The following is a 13,063-nucleotide window of genomic DNA, read 5'->3' on the forward strand; positions in this document are numbered from 1 at the left end:
AAAAAAAAAAAGACTATGGATTTCTTTCCAAATCTATAAATGTGTGGGGTGAATCTTAGAGGTGAGAGGGTTTGCAAGTGAGCCGGCCCCTTCCTTAGAGCACTTGCTCTTTCACGCCTCTGGGGAACCACTTGCAAAATTGTGATCAGAGAGCAAAAAGTTCCCAAGGGATCTGAAAGTGCCCAACATTCACTCCAAAAGCGCTTGCCTAACCGCCACACAGGGAGGGGCTTGTTGGCCTGCAGGATTCGGAGCTGTGGATGTTTCCTGCCTCTAAGCAGAAGTAATAAGCCTTAGTCATATAAGAGACCTAGTCATGGCTCGAAACAGAGACTTCATTTTCTCAGTTCTGTGCAATTCCCAAAGTCTGCAAGGTCATATGTGTGACTCTCTTTGCAAAGGGTTTGGGAGTTGTCTTCTTTTAACTTGGTTGGAGAGCAGCATTTAGTGAATGCTTCGGGCAGCGTGGGGTCAGAGATCAGACCCCTGACAAGAGTGTACCCCTTGGGATTTGGAACCATGCACTTTTCCTCCAAAGGTTTCTTTCTCTGTTGGTGTTTTTGGAACAGGCCTACACCCCGTTACGTTTGCTCCAGTGCCCCTTCCTTTCTCTCCTGGACTCTTGCAGTCTGTTTGGGGTTCTCAGCCAAAGCTGACCTCACCGGCCGCCTCTGCATTGCATCTTGGTGAGTCCCACTTGCAAATGCCAAGAAGTGAGCTGTGCAGTTTGTTCAGGCCCTGTTCACATTTTCCACATGGCTCTGAGAGCATAACAACTCTGTGCCTGGGCCTCTGGTCCGCACCCAGGTCCCGTCCTGAACCCTCCAGTGGGCAGAGCCCAGAATGTAGCAAGAAGGTCCCTGGCAGGGCCAGACCTGTGGAAATGGCTGGTTGGGCACACTGGGTCAGTCTGAGTATGCTGGAGACAGGGCATGGAAAAGCCATGACCAAGGGATTCCATGGCAGGATTTCCAGCAAATCAGTGCCCTCTTTGTACCCCGCTCCATAATATGACACAGCAATCCAGCCTGGGCTGGCAGAAGCAAAGAGCATGCCCCAGATGCAGCCCTACCACTGTGCAGCACATAGAAAGCTGCTGATGCCCTCATAGGTAGGATTGGGCACTCGGCTGAGAACCCAGCTGAGTGGTTCTCAGCCCACCTGACTCACTGGCTGGACTACCAGGGGTTCTGTACTTCCCGAGTCTAAGACCTGCAGCAGGGCACAAGACCCCACAGATACTGCAGCTTGTTTGGTCAAAAAGGCTAAACAGAAGGGGTAGAAAACGTAGTTTTCTTTGATCAAGACCCCGGTGAATGCCAACCCAAAGTCAACTGAGAGTTCACTGCATGCTTCTCTGAATTTAATTTACTCTTCTTTCTCATCTAGTTGTCCAACCAGAAACCTTGGCACCATCCTAAAGTCCTTCTCCTCCCTCATCCTGCAAATCCACTCAGTCGCCGGGTCCTGATGATTCCACTTACATAGTACCCACAGAGTTGCTCCCTACCCTCAATTCCCCCCATTCCTCATCAGTTCAGGTCCTCACCCCCTTTTTGTGAATACAGCAGCACGAGTCTTCTTAGCTCCAGGCTAGACAACTCTCCAATCCATCCTGTTTATGTGGGTGCCAGATGATCTTTCCAAAAGTGATTATCGGAAAATGCAAATCTAGTATGGCACTCACTTAAAAACCTTTCAATGGCTCCCTGCAGTCTGTGAATGCAATCCCAATTTCTTAGTGTGCTATATAAGGCCCTTTGCAGTCTAGACTGCTTAACGGTTCAGCCTAATTTCTCAACAAATGTTGAATATATCCACAGATACAGTCACACCTAACTCATTCATTCATTCTCAGTTCTTGTTATGCATCGGATTTTGAGCTAGCCCTGAGAATCCAGGGATGACCAAGAGAGCCACAGTCACTGAGCCCCTAGAGCTAGCACTCCAGAGTGAGGGGAGACTCTGACAAGAAGGTGCAATCAAGTTCAAGTTCAGTGGGTGAACATGCGTGGCCTATCGCCTCACCTGGGGCCAGGGAGGGCTCTGATCCAGAGGAATAAGGGCGCACTGGTGACTGTGAGCTGGAAGTTGGTGGTGAGAGGCAGTGTGTGCAGAGTCAAAGGGGAGCTTCGTGCTCTCAGGTACCCGAAGGACACTGTGGCAATTGCGTGAGTGATGAGAGAGGAGGCTACAGCAGCAGGCAGGAGTCTGGTCACGGAAGCGCCTAGAAGATGCCCTGTTAAGACTGTGACTTCACCTGAGCTAGTGGAGAGCCACAGAACCGTTTCAAGCAGATTCGCCTTCTCAAAATCTCTCTGGCTACAGTTTGTGAAGCAGGTCAAACCACGAGTAGCTTCCCAAATTGGGTGCATTCTTTCACAAAAGCCTGAGCACAAGCCCTACCGTCCCTCTAGAGGCTCTCTGCCCCTTGTCCACCTGTGAATTCTTTCCCACCTTCCAAGACTCAGCTGGAAATCATTACAATTCCTACATCACCCCTCCCGCTCTGCGCACATCCAGCTGAGCACAGAAGACCCGCAGGATTCCCTGCATTTCATGTCTTCTCTCTCCACGGGAGGAGTCCTGTTTCATCCTAGGCCCAGAACTCTCACAGGGCTTCCATTGTCCCCAGATGCTTGTGTGTTTCACACAGTACATTTCAGAAAATAGGCTCCTGAAGGAGAATAGGACTTGGAAGCATCCTTCCGATCTTTTGCGGTGGGAAAACCCCTGCCTTTGTACCTAAGTTTGGGCAAAGGCCTGATCAGGAAGGAAGTCTAAACCTATTCTTTTTTTTTTTTTTTTTTTGAGACAAGTTCTCACTCTCCTCAAGGCTGGAGTGCAGTGGTACGATCATAGCTCACTGCACCCTTGAACTCCTGGGCTTAAGGGATCCTCCTGCCTCAGCCTCCCGAACAGCTGGGATTACAGGCACACCCCACCATGCCTGGCTAATTTTTTTGTTTTTTGTAGATACAGGGTTTTGCCATGTTGCCCATGCTGGTCTCAAACTTATGAGCTCAAGCAATCCATCCACCTCGGCCTCCTAAAGTGCTAGGATTACAGGCGTGAGCCACCACACCCAGCCAGGAAGACTGAACTCCTGACGGCTCAGTGAAAGGGCTCATGGTAGGTTACATAGGCTGTGCGATGCATAGCTCTGGGCACCCTTCCCGTCCGAGTCATTGTCCTGCTGCAGGTTACTTAGGCTTTGGTGGAGACTGGGGTGCAGATGGCAGTGGAGTATCTGGAGGAAGGGGTACCTTCTCCCAATCACACAAATAGCTCAGTACAAGCTGGAAACAGTGAAGGTGCTAGGTGGATTTGATAAAATAGGGTGTGTCTTTGGTAAAGATGTAAGAAACTTAGTTTAGTTTATAATTCGTAGGTAGCTTCTAGCAGTTTTCAGTTAGGATTAACTGACTTAAGGAAGAGTGGGCTTGCTTTTTTGGAGAGAGTCTTAGCACTGGCCAGAGAGAGGTGTTTGTTCCATGTCATCCATACCACACTGGGGGTTAATGATCTGCAGTAAATGCATTTGCTGAGGTTACAAGCAGTTTTTATTCCTATGTACAAATTGGTGAAAACTGAGATTCATTTCAGTCATTCATTCATTCTTCATTCATTCACTCAACATATATAGAGGGCATCTTTTTTGTGCCTGGACAACGTGCTATTTATTTTATACATATCGTATGACTACAAAGCCCTTATTAAGCCTGTATTTATTGTAATTCCTATTGCACAGCTTAATAAATGAAATTGAAAAGTACATCAGTCCCTTAGATAGGATTTGGAAATGCAGAAAAAGGATGAGATCTCCTCTTTCTATAACCCTGTGATGCTGGGTCTAAAAGCCGCCCTTGAACTTTAAGCCCTAGAAGGATGCAAACATCAGGAGGTGGTAAAAAGGAAGAGAAGAGCAGCCAGATCTAATTATGCTTAGATCTCTCTTAGCACAGACCATATGAAAAGTCATGGCCCCCGCCCCAGCAGGCAGCAATTTAAGAGGCAAACAAGTGGCCCCACACTGTCCAAGCATACTCCAGGTAGGAGGGCATGCAATTAGCACCGCAACATCCAGGATCAAAAGCAATGTTTGATTTTATCTTCATAGGCAATAAAATATGAAGCACATTCTTTGGCCGCAATCAGAAAGGCAGACTGCTGGCTTTTTGTAATTCTTTGAAGGTTTATAGCATGTCAGTTATCATAGCACTTTTGTCAACAGAGACTTCATACCTTGAGGTGGGGCAGGTGAGTGTGCAAAATTAAACGTGGTTAGAGTATTAAGGCTTGTGACACAGCACCTGGCCCTCAAGCTGCTCTGGCTCTTCCAAGGTACTTTCAGTTCAAGAATGTATCTCTGGTTTCTATGCCAGGTCACTCGGGAAATGACTCCTTGTCTCCAGGTATTTGTTTTGCATGAAACCCATTATCGTGTTTCTCACGTGTAGACAGCATTGTTATGAGTGCTGTTTTAGTTCAGTCTAGTGTATTTATGTCTATGGGGTTAGTTACTTGTCATTCAAATTATTATTATTATTTTTTGGAGATAGGGTCTCACACTGTTGCTTAGGTTGGAGTGCAGTAGCGTGATCATGGCTCACTGCAGCCTTGACTTCCCTGGGCTCGGGTAATCCTCCCACCTCAGCCTCCTGAGTAGCTGGGACTACAGATGTGCACCTCCACACCCAGATAAAGTTTGTATTTCTGCCCAGGCTAGTCTCAATCTTCTGGGCTCCATCAATCCTCTCACTCCAGCCTCTCAAAGTCCTGGGATTACAGACATAAGCCACCACATACGGCCTGTAATTTAAATTTATCACACTTTCAAAAATACTTCTTACCTAAGATTGCTTTATATTTCATTCATTCTTTTTTTTTTTTTTTTTTTGAGACAGAGTCTCACTCTGTTGGCCAGGCTGGAGTGCAGTGGCGTGATCTCGGCTTACTGCAACCTCCACTTCCTGGGTTCAAATGATTCTCCTGCCTCAGTTTCCCTAGTGACTGGGATTACAGGCATGTGCCATCACACCTGGCTAATTTTTGTATTTTTTAGTAGAGATAAGGTTGCGCCATGTTGTCCCGGCTGGTCTTGGACTCCTGACCTCAGGTAATCTACCCACCTCGGCCTCCCAAAGTGGGGGGATTACAGGCATGAGCCAAGGCGCCTGGCCTATATTTCATTATTTCATAGCCGTCTGTTGAATTTAGTTTGATATGTGAGTAAATAATCATTGACTATATCCAGATGATTATCCCTTCAAGGTAAATAACTTCTTGTGCTTTATAGTTCTTATAAAAAGTGCTAACAGTTTTGCTTGGGTCTGGAGAAGGTGTGGCCTGAGAGGGACCAGATGGTTTAGTGGAAGATTTTTAAATGCTGAAAAAAGACAGTTAGGGACACTCTTCTGTCTTCAGGAGGCAGCTTTCTTTTTTTTATGTTTTTTGGACAGAGTCTTGCTCTGTCACCTGGTAGACAAGAATGCAATGGTATGATCTCAGCTAACTGCAACCTCCATGTCTTGGGTTCAAGTGATTCTTGTACCTCAGCCTCCTGAGTAGCTGGGACTAGAGGCATGCACCACCATGCCCAGCTAATATTTTTTATTTTTGCTTTAGTAGAGATGAGGTCTTGCTATGTTGGCCACACTGGCCTTGAACTCTTGACCTCAAGCAATCCACCCACCTTGGCTTCCCAAAGTGCTGGTATTATAGATGTGAACCACCACATCTGGGCCAGGAAGTGTTCTTGAAGTGGCATGACTTTAGGATAGGAGAACACCTGCAGTGAGAAACAGGAAAAGGCCCTAGAGAAGATAGACCATGGTTTTCTAAGGAGGAGTCTTTCAATCACTTTGTTCCAAAACCATTTCTTCCTGCCCTATTGGCAGTGAGACTGATCCCTCCCAGCCTGCTGAGAACAAACCAGAGGGATGGGTCCCTGAAGAGCGAGTTGAATAGGAGGAGAGACATGCTGGTCAGGGTGAGGCCGGTGCTATCACGTGGCCAGCTGTCACCTGACTGCTGGCTGGAATAGCCAGGTAGCCAGGTGGATATTGTGCCCAGAGAGAAAGCCCAGGTCCCTGAAATCATTGGCTCAGTGGCTATGCAGGAAAGATGAGGACTTACCAGGCATTAGACAGCTGAGAAAATAATAAAGGAAGCAATCTACCACTTTTAACCCAAAAATCAACATTACATTTTTATCTACAGCTGTAGGCACAGTTGATTCTTGTCCATTCCTTAGACTGTTTTGGGGTCAAATCTTTTTGGATAATAAAGGGGGAAGGAAGTTACATTTGTGAGCACCTACCATGTGCTATGTGCTTGACTTCCATTCTTTTTTCTTTAATGATTCTTTTTTTTCCTTTTCCTAAATGGAGTCTTGCTCTGTCATTCAGGCTGGAGTGCAGTGGCACCATCTCGGCTCACTGCAACCTCACCTCCCGGGTTCAAGCAATTCTCCTGCCTCTGTCTCCCAAATAGCTGAGACCACAGGCATGTGTCACCACATCCGGCTAATTTTTGTATTTTTAGTAGAGACAGGGTTTTGCCATGTTGGCCAGGCTGGTATCGAACTCCCAACCTCAAGTGATCCTCATACCTTGGCCTCCCAAAGTGCTGGGATTACAGGCATGAGTCACCACACCTGGCCCATGAGGCATGATTTTTTGCTCCCATTTTACAGATGAAGAAACTGTGGCTCCCACAAGGTAAAGTTCCCCCCACTCCAGCTACTAAGGGGTAGAGCTGGGGCCACCATGCACTTGCCACTGTGCCGCTGACTTTCTGTGAAGAGTCTTTCCTAGATCAGACTCTAGTGGCTCTATGCAGCAGTGGAGACCGCGCCTTCAATGCAGACAGTAAGGCAACACTCCCGCCAAAGTCATGTGTCCCTTTAAGTTTCTTGAAATTAAACCAGCTCCACATCACATCTTCCCTGTCGCATACACACACAAAAAAAACCTTATTAATGGTAAGGGAGAGTAGCCACTGTATTCTATCCACCTACAGGAAGAATGTGACAGAATTCATCTAGGGTTTGTACCTTAAGGTAGACACTTGAGTCTTCCTTACCAAGTTACCCTCTGTGAGCGCCTTGCCAGGAAAGAGGATCCGGTCCCCTGAACTGTGACTTCTCGAAGAAAAGGAGCCAGTGAGTGGACGTTGCCTTGCGGGCCAGCCCTCTTCCCCTTCTGGGTCATGCCATGTCCAAGAACGGAGATCTTTATGGAAGATGAAAGGTCAGTCAAGGCCGGGTGCAGTGGCTCACACCTGTAATCCCAGCACTTTGTGAGGCCAAGGTGGGCAGATCACAAAGTCGGGAGTTTGAGACCAGCCTGGACAATAGGGTGAATCCCCGTCTCTACTAAAAATACAAAAATTAGCCGGGCGTGGTGGCGCGCGCCTGTAGTGCCAGCTACTCGGGAGGCTGAGATAGAAGAATCGCTTGAACCCGGGTGACGGAAGTTGCTGAGGCGACATTGCACCACTGCACTCCAGCATGGGTGACAGAGCGAGATTCTGAAAAAAAAGAAAGAAAGGAAGAAGGAAGGAAGGGAGGGAGGGAGGGAGGGAGGGAGGGAAGGAAGGAGAGAGGAGAAAGAAAGAAGGAAAGAAAGAAAGGTAGGTTAGTCAAATGGAGTCTAGAAATAAAATAGGTGCTTTTCTGGACTCACTACAATGACGTGTGATCTCACCTGGGCCTGACCTGCCAGGCTGTTCCAGCCCCCGGCCAACAGGTCCACTGCGCAGGGAAGGGACCCACACAGGCCTTCACTGGCATCAGGGAAACACATCTTTCTCCTCCCAGGCTATAAAGTTCTAGGTTTTCACTATTCTGTCCTGAGCCCAGATTTTTTTCAGTGAAAGCCACAAGCTGGAGAGAAGACCCTGGAATGGGCACAGAGGTGATGCGTGGGCTTGCCACAGAGCCGTTTGGGGCCCATGTGGGAGGCCAGACTCTGGGCCCTGGGGAGGATCAGGCAGCCAGGAACAGCCTGGCCAAGGAGGCAGCATCAAAGACTGGCAAGGTCTTTGCCAAGGACCTGCTAATAGCTTCCATCTATCATCCGGGGAAATGATTTCTGGGGCTATATAATTGACTTCTGTTTGCTGTGACAGATGAAGTTTTAAAATGCTTAAGTCCACGCCTGTCTCTTTCATTAGTGACAGGTCTTGCCTTGGGAGGGCAGGTCAGTGGCAGGGAGGGAGAATGTGTGCTCAAGCTTCCTTCCCGGTGCGGAGGTGGGGCGGGGCCCATCTGAGACCAGAGCAGTTACCTCCATCATTTAGACCCCAAATTCCAGGGAATCTTTGATGATCCCAAGGTTCTAATCCAAAGAGTTCCCGTTACTTATTCTCACACAGAGGTGTTTTTTTCTTTCTTTCTTTTTGAGACAGGCTGTCTTTCTGTCACCCAGACTTGAGTGCAGTGGCACAATCTTAGCTCACTGCAACCTCCGCCTCCTGGGCTGAAGCCATCCTCCCACCTCAGTCCCCCCCAAATAACTGGGACTACAGGTGCACACCGCCACTCCCATTGTATTAGTCCATTTTCACGGTGCTAATAAAGACATACCTGAGACTGGGCAATTTACAAAAGAAAGAAGTTTAATGGACTCACAGTTCCACATGGCTAGGGAGGCCTCACAATCACAGCAGAAGGTGAAAGTCATCTTACATGGCGGGCAACAGAGAGAAAGCTTGTGCAGGGGAATTCCTCTTTATAACGCCATCAGATTTCATGAGACTTATTCACTCTCGTGAGAACAGCACGGGAAAGATCCGACCCCATGATTCAACTATCTCCCATCGGGTTCCTCCCACAACACATGGGAATTGTGGGAGCTACAATTCAAGATGAGGTGTATGTGGGGACACAGTCAAACCACACCACCCGTCTAATCTTTTTCTGTATTTTTTAGTAGAGATGGGGTTTTGCCATGTTGCCCAGGCTGGTTTTGAACTCCTGGCCTCAAGCAATCCACCTGCCTTGGCCTCCCAAAGTGCTGGGATTACAGGCATGAGCCATCGTGCCCAGCCAACACAGAGGTTTTTTACTCATTTGTTTGTTTTAATGCTTTTACAGTTGGTCAACAGCTCTGATAACCAACATGTATGTGACATGTTATGGTTTACAAAACTTCACTTGGTCATCTTGTGAGTTAAACCAAGGAAGGAGTGCCTCGTTATGCCCTCTGAAATTCAGAAAGGTGAAGTGATGCACTCAGCACCACAGAGCAAAGAATGAGCAGAGCTGGGGCCGGGCACGGGGGCTCATGCCTATAATCCCAGTGCTTTGGGAGGCTGCAGGGGGGTTGAGCGCTTGAGTCCTAGGCATTTGAGACCAGCCTGGGCAACATGGCAAAATGCCATGTCTACAAAAAAGTACAAAACCATTAGCCAGGTGTGGTGGTGTGCACCTGTGGCCCTAGCTACTGAGGACCCTGAGGTGGGAGGATCACCTGAGCCCTGGAGGAGGTTGAGGCTACAGTGAGTCATGATTGCGCCACTGCACTCCAGCCTGGGCAACAGAGCAAGACCCTGTATCAAAATAATAATAAAAAGAGCAGACCTGGGACTCCAATCCAGCCCTCCGGATCTGAAACACTGTCCTATACACCATCCCTCCTAAGCAACAACTTGTGAACACAGTGGCGTTGCAGACTGCTTCCTTTTTTTGTTTGTTTTTAACAGAGTTTTGCTCTTGTTGCCCAGACTGGAGTGCAGTGGTGTGATCTCGGCTCACTGCGACCTCCACCCGCTGGGTTCAAGCAATTCTCCTGCCTCAGCCTCCCCAGTAGCTGGGATTATAGGCATGCACCACAACGTCCGGCTAATTTTGTATTTTTAGTATTTTAGTAGAGACGGGGTTTCTCCACGTTGGTCTGGCTGGTCTTGAGCTCGCCTTGGCCTCCCAAACTGCTGGGATTTTAGGCATGAGCCACCACTCCCAGCCCAATGCTTTTTAAAAAAATATCTGAATTTGACGTTTCTAAGCTAACCTCACCTCCTTCTCTCCACCCCCAACCTGGCTTCTCGCCCGGCATCCCCGTTGCTGCTCAAGGTATTGTCCTTCAGGATAAGTCCTTGAACTGTCCCCTCCTGCCCCTCTGCTCCACATTCAATGGGTCACCTCTGCCCTTATCTTCCTTTCACCCTGATCCTCTAGGCTGCCCCCACTTTTCTGTCCTATCATCCTGCTCAGCCCAGCCCCCACCTCACAGCTGACTCTCACAGCCGCCCCTGAAAGCCATCCCCACCTCAGTACCATCTACCTGGGACACCTGTACACTGACACAGCCGGCTCTACGTTCCAATAGCACGACTTTTGCCACTATCTTGAATTAAGCACCTTACATTAAGATTTTAACAGTGCTTTACACATAATCAGCAGTCAAAAGTCATTTACTGGATGAAATTCAACAGTGCGTTTCTCAGGGGCAGCGATCATGCAGTGTGGTGTTTACTAGTGGACACCCTGAGATCCAGCCCCATGCAGATGGCCACACTGACTAATGGGTACTGGCTGATCAGACACATCAAAGGAGGCCACCTGTCTGCTCAAGCTTTCCAGTGCTCCCCTCTTCCTATCAAATCAATGCATAGACTGCTGAGCTTTATCAAATATACTTTATCAAACGCCTCTGTATTAGTCAAGGTTCTTGCATGTGGAGAGATTAAAAACCCAGACCGGGCACGGTGGCTCATACCTGTAATCCAGCACTTTGGGAGGCCAAGGCAGGCAGATCACCTGAGGTCGGGAGTTTGAGACCAGCCTGACCAACATGGAGAAACCCCATCTCTACTAAAAATATAAAATTAGCTGGGCATGGTGGCACATGCCTGTAACCCCAGCTACTTGGGAGGCTGAGGCAGGAGAATCGCTTGAACCTGGGAGGTGGAGGTTGTGGTGAGCCAAGATCATGCCACTGCACTCCAGCCTGAGCAACAAGAGCAAAACTTCATCTCAAAACAAAATAAAACAACAACAACAACAACAACAACAAAAACAATTCTAAAGACCTCAAGCACAATAAAGGGAATTTATTGGGTTGCATGAGTAGGCAGTGTAAATACCAGGAAGGGGATCCATTGAGCCAGTGGGTTTATAGCAGGCTGCCACATCCTGGGGTTTCTGTTCTCACACTGCTAATAAAGACATACCTGCGACTGGGCAATTTAGAAAGGAAAGAGGTTTAATGGACTCACAGTTCCACATGGCTGGGGAAGACTCACAATAATGCGGAAGGCAAAGGAGAAGCAAAGGCACGTCTCTGGCACATCATGGCGGAAGGCAAGAGGGCATGTGCAGGGGAATTGCCCTTTACAAAACCCTCAGATCTCATGAGACTTATTAATTACCACGAAAACAGTATGGAGGAAGCCACCCCGTGATTCAGTTATCCCCACCTGGCCCCATCCTTGACATGTGGAGATTATTACAATTCAAGGTGAGATTTGGGTGGGGACACAGCCCAGCCATATCAGTGCCTGAGGCAAGATCTGGAGCTGGGCAAAGTCAAGTAGGAGCAGGAGCTGAAGAAGCAGAGATGATGGGGAGGAGTGGGGGCCACTGATGGGAGCTTGAGGCCAATCTTTGGGTCCTGATTTTTCTGCAGTTCCCACGTTTGTTTGAGCAGAGTGGGTTCATTTGGAGCAGGCACAATGGGTCCTGGTGGGTGTTAAGGGCTAAGGCTAGAATTGCTCAATCTGGAATCTAGTGGTGGCATGGAGGCGGGTGTCTGACAGTGCCTTATAGAAGTAGAATTTGTTAGGAACTTCTGTCCTGCACCAGAGCCATTTTCAGGCAACCCCAGCCCTGCACCCAGTGAAAATTATTTCCTTCCTTTTGAGAAGCCAGAGTTCAAGAACATCAGGGCTGCTGCCCTGAATAAGGTTCTCGTGTGCCTGAAACTGGGAACCTGCACCCCAGAGCTGTTTCCTGGGCCTTTCACAGCTATCACTTTGTCGCTGGTTCCTTTTTATCAGGAACGTGGGATTTCTCCATTTGTAGAGAATGAAGAGAAGTGCTGTAGGGTTGATGCAAACCGGCCTAGCTGCGAGGAAACGTGTGTGTCCCCAGGACACAGAGCAAGGCCCTGGCTTTGCAAAGCCAATGCAGTGTAAGCACCAGAAAATCAGTAACAACTATAAGCGCTCCAGGCACCTGCCAGTGTGCTGCATGCAGTTCGCTGCTGATGGATTCTCGTTGGTTAGTTGTGTGGTGTGTGTGTGTCTCTGTGTGTAAGAGAGGAACCCTTGTATATGTGTATGTGTAGGGATGGAGGCACAACCAATATTAATTCAGACCATTTTCACAATAAGTTGCTGTGTCCTAAAGGCCTACTGGATCCTTGCAATCCTACTCCACCCAACATGGCAGAGGTGGACAAGCTTCCTGAAGCCTGGAAGGGTCAGAGGAGGCCTATGGAGGTTGCGTGGTGCTCCCCTGGGATTCAGATCCAGCTCATGTTTATTGAGGGCCTGCTCCAGCGGCTAATCCTCCCACAACAGTGCTGGGGAGGCATTAGTGACTCAGGAAGGTTACGGGACTTGTCCAAGGGCACACAGGTTCCAACATGGGAGGTGCTCTTTCCACCACACAGAGCCCATTCTTTGTGTCCAGACTACCTGGTTTGCACCCCAGCTAGGCACTTGCTAGCTGTGCGGCCTTGGGCAAGTTACTTACTATCTCTGTGTCTGGGTTCTTCATCAAGGAATTACTTACTGTGTTTAGCACAGAATAAATGCTATGTAAATGAACGCTTATCTTCTTAAGATGATTACATCACACTGCTTCTGAAAATGATTTGCTCAGAAAAACAACAGACTAGAAGAACACGAAGGCTGTTTTCAAATGGAACCTCAGTAAGATTAATTGTCTTGGGAAAATTGGCCTTCTCTTTCCTGCCTTCGTCAGTACGTCCCTTACCAGGGGCCCTGGTCTGGGACAAGGTCTTCGTGGAGAAGGTCAGCTTAAGAGCTTTGTGGCTTTGCCCTCATTGGCCTGAATTGTTTGGTCTGATGACTGCTTGGAAAAATGCATTGC

This window comes from Sapajus apella, unplaced genomic scaffold, assembly GCF_009761245.1.
Source record: "Sapajus apella isolate SASKATOON/1434 unplaced genomic scaffold, GSC_monkey_1.0 scaffold31, whole genome shotgun sequence".
Lineage (NCBI taxonomy): Eukaryota > Metazoa > Chordata > Mammalia > Primates > Cebidae > Sapajus > Sapajus apella.